Source organism: Urocitellus parryii, chromosome 7, assembly GCF_045843805.1.
Source record: "Urocitellus parryii isolate mUroPar1 chromosome 7, mUroPar1.hap1, whole genome shotgun sequence".
In the NCBI taxonomy this organism is placed as follows: Eukaryota; Metazoa; Chordata; class Mammalia; order Rodentia; family Sciuridae; genus Urocitellus; species Urocitellus parryii.
The window spans coordinates 146144438-146157032 of record NC_135537.1 but is presented as its reverse complement, the minus strand read 5'-3'; the positions used below and the strand labels follow the sequence as shown (position 1 = coordinate 146157032).

The following is a 12595-nucleotide window of genomic DNA, read 5'->3' as shown; positions in this document are numbered from 1 at the left end:
TATATAAGAAAAGTGTACATATTTTATGACCATTAAAGTGTCTAAATTCCTTTTAAGACTTAGACCTTTATGAATTTTTTTTCAATTAGTTATATATAACAGCAGAATGCATTTTGACTATTAAACACAAATGGAGGCAACTTTTCATTTCTCTGGTTAGACACAATGCACAGTCACCCCATTCCTGCAATCATACATGTACATAGATTAATAGAATCCACCTCATTCCACCATCCTTCCCACTCCCATATCCCCTCCCCTCCCACACACCCCTCTGGCAATCCAAAGTCCCTCCAATCTTCCCTTGCCCCCCCCCATTATGGGTTAGCTGTGTGTCTGGTTGTTGTCAGTCCTGTAGGAAAGACCAAGGAGAGGACTGTGTATATGACAGAAGGAAGGGGTGGCAATGCACCACAGTATGAGAGCCCTCTTACAGGATGAAACAGTCCATTCGACCTGTTGCTTAGTTTATTTTCTTCCTTTCATTGATCAGCCAGCCCTCAAGTGGCTGAAGCAGGGCTGCTGTTTCCTCAACTTTGGTGTGTGCAGGCTAGCCAGCTTCCAGAGTGACCAGAGCAGGGCTGGTGTCCTTCTGATCCTCAAGCTTCTCTGGTGTTTCCTTCTTCCTGATGGTCAGCTGAAGGGGAGCAAAAGAATGTATATGAGATTCTATTTCAGACAGTCTAAAAACAAACCAAAAAGAACAAAATATTATGTAATACACTATGTATATGTGTGTGAGTATATATATGTGTATGTGTGTGTGTGTGTGTGTGTGTGTGTGTATAATATAATCCTGGAAGATTTGAACCACATAGATTTATCTCAATGTAACTTTAAACAAATTTGAAAACAGCTTTTAATTCCATGAGCCTGACCCAACATTTCATGCTTCGGTTTATGATCTTCCATATATTATTATTTCATCAAAAAACATGATGTAAATTTCAACTCCCTACCTCACAGGTCAGTTGTCATCCAAAGGTGCACTTCTAGGTGTGTCACTTTTAGTCTGACAATATATTTCTGCATGGAAATATTGCTGAATGCCTACCTGACTCCCAAGGAGAGGTAATGCAGAACAACTTGATTTGCCCATGGTTTATTGTCAGGAGCTGCCTTGGATGCGGACTCCTTTAAGTCCTGATGCACCGGGTTCTGAACAATTATTGCATTCAGTCTGGCAGGGCAGCGCCAGGTTGCAGTAATGTGGGCATCACCCCAGCTCAGATAACAGGGCATGGCTCCAGGTATAGGCATCACCCACTGGGGTTGAGTTACACTCATCTGTTCCCTTGTATTCCGACTCCTTTGCCCTTTTTGGGATAAAATGTTCTATGGAAACTCCCCTTATGTGTCTCCTATGTAAGAATAAAGAATTCCAGTGGCTCTATGTCTTTCCATGGGCCTTTACATTCACAGAGCCACCCCCAGATTATTGAAAAGGTACTTCTGTGTGGTTGTGTGCCTTCTTTGTCATTTTCTTAAGTTATTGGAATTGTCAGATTTATGAACCACACATTAGGTCTCCAGCTATGACACATGGTGATAGCTTATCATCCTCACCATCTTTGTTTTACCAGATGCAAAACCAAGGTTGTACCTAGTTCTGGACCCTGGACAAGGTCTCCGAGTTAAAAGGGATGTGAATTCAGCTCTACCAACTCTGATGCCTTTGCCTCTCCCCACACTACCCTTTGCAAGACAAAACTAGGTAACTTATTTTTCCTTTCTTGATAAGCTCATGGAAGAAGCCAATGTCAGGCTATGTTTGGTAGATCTAGGAGGGTATTTTCCCAAGAGGGGGCTTTTCCCCAAGTCCAGGTTGGTGGAGTCTGTCCAGTCTGGCTCATACCACTGCCCAGAGCCCAAGAGCCCAGATGGCTTTCTCTGGAATCCAGAGTCCCCTTCAGAGAGGAGTGTGAGGGTGAGAGCAGCCAGAGATCCCTCTCCAGCTTGCCCCACAGGGTCAAAGTCCAGAGGAGGCCAGTAGCTCCACCCCTGCCCCCTCACCAGCAGGCTGGACCCACCTAGCCCCGCCCACTGCCTGCTCTGAGGACTGCAACCTTTGTTTAAAGTACTCACTTGTTTTCCTTGGATGAGTTCCCTGAGTTAGCACAACTCCTGCTCAAGGGCCCAGAAGGACTGGTGGGTGGTCCTGGGGGAGGAAAGGCAGGCAGCAAGCAGTGGGCACTGATGAGGCGACTGGGATGGAGACTGCCGAACTTCCCAGCTTCTGTGGTCTTGGGCAGCACAGCAGCATCTTTGGGATGGAGTCACTGGAGAGGCATCATGGAGTGGGTAGCATCTGGTGGCAACAGCAGCAACATGTAGCTGCTTCAGGCGTAGGGCATCAGGTAAGGGAGGTCCAGAGTTGAGAGTTGGCGTGGGGGTGGCAACAGCTGAGGTGTTGGCATCCAGCTGCAGTTTGGGAGATCCCTTGCTGCATACTCACAGTGGCGGTGGCAGCAGAAGAGTCCAGAAGCAGCTGTGGTGACAACAGAGGGATGTTGCCATGATCATTTCTGTCCTGCAGTGCCACAGGAGTCTGGCTGCAGTGGGTGAAGTGGGCATCCAGTGCCGAGTATCGCTGTCTTGCATCCATGATGGAGTCTGGTGGTGGCGGCAGCAACATGCTGCTTCATCCGGGATCCGGCATGGGGCACTGGAGTCAGGCATCATGGCGGGGGGTGAAGGGCATTGACGTTGAGCCCTTGGTGGGCACCATCACAGTCCAGCTGGGGTTTGAGGGTTTGGTTGCTGGACTGTGGCGGAGGCACCAGTAGAGTCCGGAAGCGGGGCTGAGGACACAGAGGCGTCCTGTGGTGAGCATCTTCATCTTGCTGGGGTATCAGGAATCCTGCTGCAGTGGCATCTGGTGACCATGTGGGGAGTCCAGTGGCTACAGTGAAGAGCTCCAGGCTGGTGGCAACAGCGAGGGCGCAGGGCAGTGAGCGTCAGAGTGGAAGGGCGATGAGAGGCTGGAATGGCCTCTGCAGTGGCTGCTCCAGGCCCTGGGTCTTGGTCCAGGCTGAGCGGCCTGTTCAGGAAGCAGCAGGTGGGAGGTGGCAATACCCAGGCAGCTGCTGAGGACCTTAGGCTGCCCACACCGGCCTCGCCTGGCACTGGCCATGAGCCCACTGGGTGGCTGCTCGCCCCATCCCCGATGTGGCCTCTGCAGGAGAACTAGGTCATCTGCCAGGTGGGGCAGCCATGGGAGGGGACCCCCAGCTTCCCAAGAGACATCCCACCTGGGCTGTGGGGAGAGAGAGCAGAGGAACTAGGACCTCTTCATCCTCAAAGTGCATTTCTGATTGGAAGCGTTTCCTCTCAGAACTGGAACACGACAAGGATGCCCTCTCTCACCTTCTACTCTGCATAGTCCCTGAAACTCTAGCCAGAGTTTAAACTATACTGCTGTCTAAACTCCACTACAGCTTAGACTGCACGACAGAGCTGTAGATGAAAGAAATTAAAGGGATAGGAATAGGGGAAGAAGAACTCAAACTATCCCTATTGGCTGATGACGTGATTCTACACATAGAGGATGCAAAAAAACTCCACCAGAAAACTTCTAATATTAACAAATTCAGCAGTGTCACAGGATATGAAATCAATATCCATAAATCAAATGCATTTCTATATATTAGTGATGAACCCTCTGAAAGGAAAACTATCCCATTCACAATAGCCTCAAAAATGAAATATTTGGGGATAAATTTAACAAAAGAGATGAAAGACCTATACAATGAAAACTAAAGAAATTGAAAAGAGTTTCAAGATGGCGGACCAGAGGGAAGCAGCATCTGTGTTGCTTTGTGATCCAGATCTCTCCTTGTAGGAATTCTGCATCTCTGAGAGTGTTAGAGGCCCCTGTACAGCTTCTCTCTACAGAAATGACCAGCGGTGTGACCCAGCGCAGGGCTCCGAGCCACAGTGTTCAAGCAGGACCCAAAGCCAAAGTTCCAGTTCACTTAAGACGTGGCCAGAGCCTTAGCAGAACCACCTACCAACACATCTGCAGACCGCTGAGACTCCGCTCCCCTCCCACGCAAGTCACTCAGGCTACCTCCCCACAGCACAAGGCCATCGGTTCCCCTGACATCACCAGACACACCAGCTCTGGAAGCACACCTACTACATCTTGGAAAGCATTCCTCACCATTTTGGGTGGGCGTGGCTATCGGAGCAGTCGCCTTTTGAGCAGGTACCTGATTTCCAATTCCTCCCTCATGGAATAAATATTGTCAAAATGGCCACACTACCAAAAGCCTTATACAGATTTAATGCGATTCCAATTAAAATCCCAATAACATTCCTCATAGAAATAGAAAAAGTAATCATGAAATTTATTTGGAAAAATGGACACAGAGAAATCCTTATTGACAAAGCAATCCTTAGCAAGAAGAGTGAAGTAGGAGACATCACAATAGCAATCCTTAAACTATACTGCAGATCTGTAGTAACAAAAACGGCATGCTATTGGCACCAAAACAGACATGTAGACCAATGGTACAAAATACAAGGTACAGAGAAAAACTCACATAAATGTAGTTATCTCATTCTTGACAAAGGTGCCAAAAACATACATTAGCTAAATGATAGCCTCTTCAACAAATGGTGCTGGGGAAACTGTAAATCCATATGTAGCAGACTGAAATTAAACCACGATCTCTCACCTTGCACAAAACTCAAAGTAGATCAAGGACCTAGGAATTAGACCAGAGACCCTGTACTTAATAGAAGAAAAAGCAGGCCCAAATTCATGTTGGATTGGGTCTTGACTTCCTTAACAAGACTCGTAAAGAGCAAGAAATAAAGAATAATGGAATGAATTCAAACTTAAAAACTTCTTCTCAGCAAAGGAAACAATAATATGAAGAGAGAGCTCACATAGTGGGAGAACATCTTTACTACACGCACATTAGATAAAAGACTAATTTCCCGGATATATAAAAAAAACTCAAAAACTTCAACACCCAAAGAATAAATATCCCAATCAATAAATGGGCTAAGGAAATGAACAGACACTTCACAGAAGAAGATACACAGTCGATCAACAAATATATGAAAATATGTTCAACTTCACCAGAAATTAGAGAAATGCAAATCAAAACTACTCTAAGACCATCTTACTCCAGCCAGAATGGCAGTTAACAAGAATACAGCAACAATAAGCGTTGGTGAGGATGTGGGTGGAAGAGGTATACTCATACATTGCTAGTGGCATTGCAAATTGGTGCAACCACTCTGGAAAGCAGTATGGAGCTTCCTCAAAAAACATGCAATGGAACCTCCATTTGACCCAGCAATTCCACTCCTCAGTCTATACTCAAAAGACTTAAAATTAGCATACTAGAGTGATGCAGCCACATCAATGTTTATAGCAGCTCAAGTCACAGTAGGTAAACTGTGGAACCAACCTAGAAGTCCTTCAAGAGCTAAATCGATAAAGAAAATGTGGTATATGTACACAATGGAATCTTAGCTTTAAAAGAGAATAAAATTATGACACTTGCAGGTAAGTGGATGGAATTGGAGAATATTATGTAAGTGAAATAAGCTAATCCCCAAAAACAACAGGCTGAATGTTCTCCCTGATAAGTGGATCCTGATCCATAATGGAGGGGGCAAGGGAAGAATGGAGGTACTTGGGGCAAAGGGGAAGGATAGGAGGGACGGGAATGGAGTAGGAAAGAGGGTGGAATGAGACAGATATCATTTCCCTAGGTACACGCAGGACTGCACATATGGTGCAGCTCTACCTCGTGTTCTACCAGAGAAATGAAAAGCTGTGCTCCATTTCTGTACAATGAACCAAAGTGAATTCTGCTGTTATGTACAACTAATTAGAGCTAATTAATTAATTTTTTTAAAGTACATTTCTGTGTCTAAGGGCAGCAGAAGATCAAGACCAAGGGTGGCACGTCTTGGGGTTCCCTCTGCCATCTCTGCCCTCCACCCTTGTCCCGCCCCAGGGATGCGCTTTGAGGGGGAAGATTCGTAGCCCCACCCCCCACTGCCTCTGTTCTCAGTGGCCACAGCCCAGGGCAGATGTGGCTGGGGAGGGTGGGTGTCCTCTCCAAAGGCTGCCCCCGCTGGCAGCGGGCCTACTCCCCCGCAGAGGCCGCAACCCAGGGAGGGGCAGGGCAAACCCGGGGTGGGGCGAGCAGCCGCCCGGTGGGCTCAAGGCGGGTGCCAGGCGCCGCCTGCGTGGGCACCATAAGGTCCTCAGAGGCTGTGTGGGCACCACTGCCTGCCGCGTCCTGCATCCTGAGCAGACAGGCCCTGCCAGGAGCAAGACCAGTGGCCTGGGACAGCCACAGCACAGGGCATCCCAGCCTCTGTCGCCCTCTGACTCTGAGGCCCGCTACCCTACGCTGTCGCCGTCGCCACAGCCAGGGCTCCACACTGTGGCCACTGGAGTCCCGACCTGGCCACCAGATATGCTGCCAACACCTCCACTGCACTGGAAGCAGAATCCCACCACTGCCCCTGGATGAGGATGCTCCTATTTGGACTCCACTTTCCCTGCAGCCACCGATTCACCTGGACTCCACAAAGTGCTTCAGGGTGCCTGGGCTCCATGACCAACGCCCTGCCCGCACATGGATGCCGCTGGTTGCTGGGATCCTCCAATGTGGAACCCTAATATGGAACCTTGAGGATGGCTGCTGTTCGCTTCCACCCTGCACCTGGACTCCTCCACAGGTGCGGCCTACACCTCCAGGCTTGGGGAGGGTGTGGGCACCCCATTTTATCTGTGCCATCTGATCATCCTGCCAGGGGATTAATTCACTCATTGGCTTTAGCTCTCATAACAGGATCATTTCCCCTCTAAACCCTCCTGCATTATTGTCTCACCCATGAGCTTTTAGTCGACACTGAGAAACTCAGCCATATCACATCTTCATCAGATAGCTTAAAAGATCTTCTTCATGACTTGCTGTAGCTTCTACATCAGCACTTGCTGCTTCACCTTGCACTTGTCTTATATGGACATGGGCCTCTTGCCTCGAACATCATGAACCAAATTCTGGCACCTTCAGACTTCTTCTGGAGCTTTCTCCCTTCTCTTGGCATCAGAAAATCTAATGTTGTGGCCTTATCTGGATGCAGTTTTGGCTTAAGGGAACGTGCCTCATTTCATCTGTTCTCCAGACTATGAAAACTTTATCCCTCCCTATCAGCTGTTTTGCTTTCTTATCATTCACATATGCCCTGGAGCAGCACTTTCATTTTCTTCATGAACATTTCCCTTGCATTCTCATTGGGACTAACTATTCAAGAGGCAGCTTTTTTTGTTGTTGTTCTTTTCTTTTCTTTCTTTTTAAAATAGTTTTAGATCAACAGCATGCCTTTCTTAGGTGGGTTTTTTTTTTTTTTTTTTGTAGTTCTAGGGATTGAACTCAGTGCCTCATACCTTCTAGGCAAGCACTCTGCCACTGAGCTACAGCCCAGCCCAAGGCACAGCTTTCTATTTGGAATGCAAAACATGGGACTCTTCCTTGTATTTCAACTGTTCAGTCCATTACAGACTTATTATCTGGTCTAACTTCAATATTGTTTCTTAGGGAATAAGAAGAAGGTGAGACATGATCTGTGGAGCAATAAGAAGACACATATTAAGTTTGCTGTCTTATATGAACAGGGTTTGTAGTGTCACATGACATCTAACCTAGTTAACGTCACAGAACACAGTAGGGAAAAAAATGCCCTGAAACCCTCACCACCTTTAGGCAGTCATCTCTGCTCCATGCACAGGGGACTCTATCACCTCCTCTAAGATGGCCTGTGTGTGTCCTCCCCACAGGACCCATGTGCTCTAAGGGGGCTCCATCTTCAGCTACTCAGTGCTGGGGGTGGCACAGCCTGGTGAATGGATGGAGCACTATTGTGTCAACATAAATGTTTGTTACTAAAATACTTACAATGCCATCCCAGACATTTAAAACAAGCACCATCACAAAAAATAAAATAGACACTTTTAGTGGGAGGAGGAGGATCGCTGTGGTGGGGCATCTGGCACAATGCGCAGGTGCTCACATGTGGGAGGTGCCCTCAAGGACTTTAGAACTAGGGCAGCGAGAAAACATTCTAGGAGAAGTGGAGGCTTCTGGTCCAATTCCTTCTTGACCCCCTGCCTCTGGCATTTGTGTGTGTGTGAATTTTATGTAGCTGCCCGGGAAGGTGGCTGACTTTGAAAGAATGGGATGGCAGCGTGGGTCACCACCTGTACCAACTGGAAGATAATGTTGTAAAGGGCCTCTCCTTCAGCTAGAACCTCCCAAGGCCCCCTGCATGGGGGGCTTCCCAGAGAGTGTCCAAGCAGGTCCCAAGCAGCAGAGCAAAGGGGGCAAAACTGTGAGGCACATGTGTGGGTAGGATTCTCCCCTTCACTTGCTGTCCAGTCTCTATCCAAAAAAGCATGGGCCATCCAGGCTGGGATTGGCTGTGCTGGAGAGGGATCCTCACAGGGCCTGGCTCTGAGGCTCCAGCCACGCCTCTCTCTTCCTTGGGTACCCAGAATCCCACCACAGCTTGCTTTGTTCCTTCTACAGAGTAAGCCCCAGACCTCTGTCCTCTGCTGGGAAACAACAGGGTAGACCCTGAGGTCTGCCCAGCCATCCTCGACAACAGCCCCCCAAGTGACCACTCTCGAGACAGGAGCCCTCCCTCTTGGCCCAAAGACCACTCACTTCTTGTCTTGAAGGTACTCCTCCTCAACATCTGGCTGGAGGCGTCCATACCTAGAGAAGACCAGGAGGCTGTGACCTCTAATATCCTGTGTCCCTCATCTCTCGAGATGCCTGGTGGACTTTACTAACTTACTGACAATAACGGGAGCTCAGGAGGGCTGGGAGAGTTTGTCTGCACTGATTCCTAAATGATAGGCCAAGTGCCTGCCAAAGGTAGGTGCTTCATATATATTTGAGCCATGAATGAACCCAACCACCTGCTGCCTGGCTACCTCAGGGCCAGGACCCTCTCAGTTGACCCCAGGGGTCCCTGTTCTGTCTACATGCAGGTTGGAACCCTCCCAGATGCAACCCACAGACTCCTTCCCAAATGTGGAAACTGCTTTTCCTGAGGACTCAGAAGAGTGAGGCAGAGAACTTCCTCTCAGGGAGGGTCAGGCCCCCAGGGGAAGGCCAGAGCCATCGCCATCCTGTGTCCCAGGACCACTCTGAGGCAAACACTCCTAGGGCTCATCCTACTTGGATTTCTAAACACCCAGGCAGAGTTCTCTGAAAAACCCTACATTCCACAGAGCTGACAGAGGTTCAGAGTGATGCCCAGCATTCCCAACACCAGGCCAGGAGATGGCCATGGGCCAGGGCTTGGAGGTGATACACACCTTTTACACAGCAGCTCCAGAGCCTTCTGGGTACTGGCCAAATCTTAGTACAAATACAAAACCCCATGGACATAGGGGGTGTTCCCCTGTTGCAGTGCAGGCACCAGGCCTTCCTCGAGCTCCCAGAGAAGTGCTGTGAGGGTTTCCACAAGATAGGACACATCCACTGATGAACCTTGGTCATCTTCTCCCTAGGATGGGCAATCAACGAGGGACAGTTCAACAGGAAAACGGTAGCCATTTACAAAAGGAATCACTGCCATACAGTCAAAACAAAATATTTTCCCTCCATCACACACACACACACACAAACCTGGTGAGATCTGGCACTTTCGAAAGGGGAATCTGAATGTGGGTTAAACTATGGACACCTGTGGTGCCCTGTCCTGTCTCACTTCTGGTCTCCTTGGGAAAAATTGCCAGAGTCATTGGGACACAGCACTGACCCAGAACCTCCACACTCAGGAAAAGCCCTGAGGCTTAAGCACCCACAGATCTGTAGACAACAAGAACTCATGGCTCTGGGCTTGCTGTCTCAACACCAGTGAGCAGACTGGGACTGTTTGTGGACTGTGGGTGCCTAGCTACCAGGGTTCCAAGTTCTGTGAGTTCCATGGCCAAGGAAGTGAGGTCACTGTCTCAGGAAGTCCTTTCCTGAGTCCCTTTCTCACACAAGATGGTTCCAATGGCCCACTGGGCTGCAGTCTTCCCATGACATAGGCACAGGTGGACCCAGTTACACCAACACACCCTGGATCAGGCCCTCAGACAGGCCCGGGTGTAGCCAGCTCCCTTGGTTTGGGGAGACAGAGCTTGGTTGAGACCCTTCCCCTTCTTGTGGGTATGTGTGTGGCCCTGAGGAAGTTATTGTGCCTTGCAGGGCGTCCATAGCTTCTCAACATGTTCCCCAGGGGTCATTTTAACATCTGCTTTAGAGGTTGTCATGCGTCTCTAATGCAGAAACATACAGAGTACATGACATAGGAAGGTAAGGGACAAAGGATGACATGCAACTTTACCATGATCTGAGTCCCACAGTGACAGAGGGAAAGTCAGCTCCTCTCTTGGCCATGGTCCCACTCTGCACCACTGGAGGGTTATTTTCAGAGACAGCCTCCCCTTTGCCATAGAATTCTAATTCCTGTGGGAAATCAAATGGCCCCAATGTCTCTTCTGATAGTGTGATGGGGCACACTACAGGGGATTTCAAACACCACAGCATCCTGTGCCCAAAGCCTGCAGCTCCCTCCTCTCTCAGGGGATCCACATCAGCATCTGGTTTCTAAGAAACAGAAATCAACAAGCCTCATGGGGTATCACTTCCAAGTTTGAGTCACGGGAAGTCTAACTTAGTCTGGCTCCACAGGCCCACAGCAGAGGGCACTGCTGAAATTCCAGAGGTTTGTGGGGAAAGTTGGTGGGGCAGCAGGCAGAGACCCAAGGACCCCATGAAATGGCAAGGAGCTGGCATTTCTGTGCCTCCATTTCTACACGCCTCCCATAGGTGAAAATGCTTGGGCTAAAAAATTCACTGATGCACAAAACATATAAGAAGCAAGGATGATGTGGAGTGGCCAAGAATTTGTTCCATAGCATGGCCACGACCACGGGAACGGACTTCTCTTTCTCCATGTCTTTAGGGAAAAGCGAAGCCACTTCCTTTTGTTTTGTGTGCAATTTAAAGCAACAGTTTCCTCCTATTCTTCCAACTAAACCTTGGAGGCAAGATCCCAGTAGGATGAACAAGAAGCATCTCAGAGGCAATAGTACTCAATAGCTGAGGCTACTGGAGCAGAGAGAAGGACAGACAATTCAGCTTTGAGGTCTGGAAAGGGAATAGGAGACCAGTCCCTGCAGGGGACACTCACTAACCTAATGCATGTTCACTGATCACCCTGTGCTCACTTTGAATGGAACACGAGGAGCTGATGTCTTTCCATCTCCTAAGGAACTTCCAGATTTAGCTAGCCATCCCAGGAGACTCAGGACCATCGTCCTTGTGCACACAGAGCTAAGTGGCTGCTCATTACCTTCCCACCAAAGGTGAGAGGGAGGTGATGCTAAGTTCTTTGAACTGATACTGAATTTTAAAATATTTTAATTGTATATGCTCTCCTGAAAATACCAATGAATTCATCAGCTTCAAATTACTATAAGAAAGAACTAAAGGGGAGAAGATATGTTAAGCAAGAATTCAACTTCCAAATGACCTAAATGCACTTGCAGCTTCTGTGCTATTTCCTGTTGCTTATAATACACAGCAGGTTTCATATGTGCTGATGGTGCCTTACAGGCTCCTGGCCTAACAGGAGAGGCTTTCCTCACACCACAGCAGCTTCACCAAGCATCTGGATTTACACAGCTGCAAATTTTGAAAAGTAACTCTAAATGATATCTCTCAAGATAAAGATGTCTGCTCAAAAACAAATATTAAAACTAGATAAAATTCTACTAGAATACAAAAATGTAGAAACTAAGATGACATAACAAAATATTTATTAAACTCTAAGCATGTTATTTATTGACCCCCAAACAAATATTCCTATAGCATTTCTAAAAGACATCATCCTTATTCTTCCTTGAATTGCTTCTATCCATCAGAAAGATGTCACTTCTTAAGGCTGGTTGATTTATTCCCTTCAAATGTGAATCTATTCAAATGGAAAAGAAATGTCTAAAATAAAAACCCAAATCTCAAAATTCCAAAAAAGTTTATAAGAAGGGAAAATGTCCTCCTTCATTCAATTCACAATGCTGAAAAAAATCCCAATAAAACCAGAAACAGCCTATGAGAAGGTTTCATAAGAATTGCAATTGGCTATACAATGATATACAGAAACCAGCTTTTTCAACACTTGAAAGTTCTCCTCAGCCACATCAGAAGCAACTAAGATATTTATTTACCACCTATTAACTCAATTTCCACAAGGAAAAAAAATACCCATCTTCCTCATGCTAAACATGATACATGAAAGAAATGCAGTGTCAAAGAACAGCTCTCTTTGGTCATCAGCTCTGCGCTTTCCAGTTCACACTGAGGTTGACTTTCATCCTGCCCACGTGGACCAGGACACTTAATTAACACACAGTCAGGGAGCCTGCCCTAGAAGGCTACTACTCCCCAGAGACTAGTACAGGTCTCCTTTGGCTTTCCTGACACTAACAGGTTATGAACATCCTTTCTTCTTAAAGAATAGGCTGATGGGGCTGGGTTTGGGTCAGTGGTAGAGTGCTTGC

The 12595-nt window shown here is 47.6% G+C and overlaps 1 long non-coding RNA gene across 1 annotated transcript; it reads right to left on the bottom strand.

The window, feature by feature from the left end:
- Positions 1-317: 317 nt before the first annotated feature.
- LOC144255811 (uncharacterized) lies at positions 318-10520 on the bottom strand. Its single transcript, XR_013343949.1, has 5 exons — positions 10378-10520; positions 9359-9549; positions 8700-8750; positions 2086-7600; positions 318-637 (listed from the first exon to the last, which is right to left on the bottom strand). It is a non-coding gene; the product is annotated as an uncharacterized LOC144255811 (long non-coding RNA).
- Positions 10521-12595: the final 2075 nt, after the last annotated feature.